Genomic DNA, 894 nt, shown 5'->3' on the forward strand with positions numbered 1-894 from the left:
GTATATTGTATAATGTATAATGTATAATGTATAATGTATAATGTATAATGTATAATGTATAATGTGTAGTGTATAATGTATAATGTATAATGTATAATGTGTAGTGTATAATGTATAATGTATAACGTGTAGTGTATAATGTGTAGTGTATAATGTGTAGTGTATATCGTATAATGTATAATGTGTAGTGTATAATGTACAATGTATAATGTGTAGTGTATAATGTACAATGTATAATGTGTAGTGTATAATGCTGTTGTCCTTTGCTCAGTAAAAACATGACTGATCTTTAACCAAAATGACTTCAATAAAAAACGATGTATAACCAGTAACATCCGATGGTTTTTCCCAGACACACCGTATCATTATTTTCATAACAGATGATGTCACAATGATGCACATAAGTTCTGCTCCACCTGTCTCTGACAGTCACTGTAAAACCTGCAGACACTAAAGCACTTTGACATTTTAATTACAGAGGACGAGCTCAGCTGGCACCAGGTTCTTCCTTCTTCAGCTGTGACGTGGAAACCAGTCTTTGTCTTGGAGTCTAAATGCAAATGAGGCTGAGGTGTGTTGGTATGCAGGAGCAGAACATGTCTGACGTTGTGATGGGAACCTGCCTCAGTGAGAATTAAACAAACTGAACAAAGTGCTGTGTCATGGCTTCTCTCAAGGATTTACAGACTTTTGGAAACCTGGTGTTTGGTGTCTTTTCAAGCCTAAAGAACTAAACTTTCCTGGACGCAGCATCTCATATGTGAGTATTTGTTGTTTTCTTTAATGAAAATGAAGTGAGTGTTTGTGTTTTCAGTCACAGCTACCAGAGGTTTGATGGGAAAATTCATTTTCTAACAATAATCAGGGAGTATTAAGTTTTGACCTGTGATGCTG

The 894-nt window shown here is 35.2% G+C and overlaps 1 protein-coding gene across 1 annotated transcript in view; it reads left to right on the forward strand.

Annotated features, from left to right (window-relative positions):
- The first annotated feature begins 618 nt into the window (after positions 1-618).
- Positions 619-894, forward strand: part of LOC106511361 (uncharacterized) — a 13,969-nt gene continuing 13,693 nt past the window's right edge. The window contains exon 1 of the mRNA XM_014000117.1: positions 619-760. The gene's annotated coding sequence lies outside the window, so the exon portion shown is untranslated. The remainder of the gene's footprint in view (positions 761-894) is intronic.

Source organism: Austrofundulus limnaeus, unplaced genomic scaffold (genome assembly GCF_001266775.1).
Source record: "Austrofundulus limnaeus strain Quisiro unplaced genomic scaffold, Austrofundulus_limnaeus-1.0 Scaffold2716, whole genome shotgun sequence".
Lineage (NCBI taxonomy): Eukaryota > Metazoa > Chordata > Actinopteri > Cyprinodontiformes > Rivulidae > Austrofundulus > Austrofundulus limnaeus.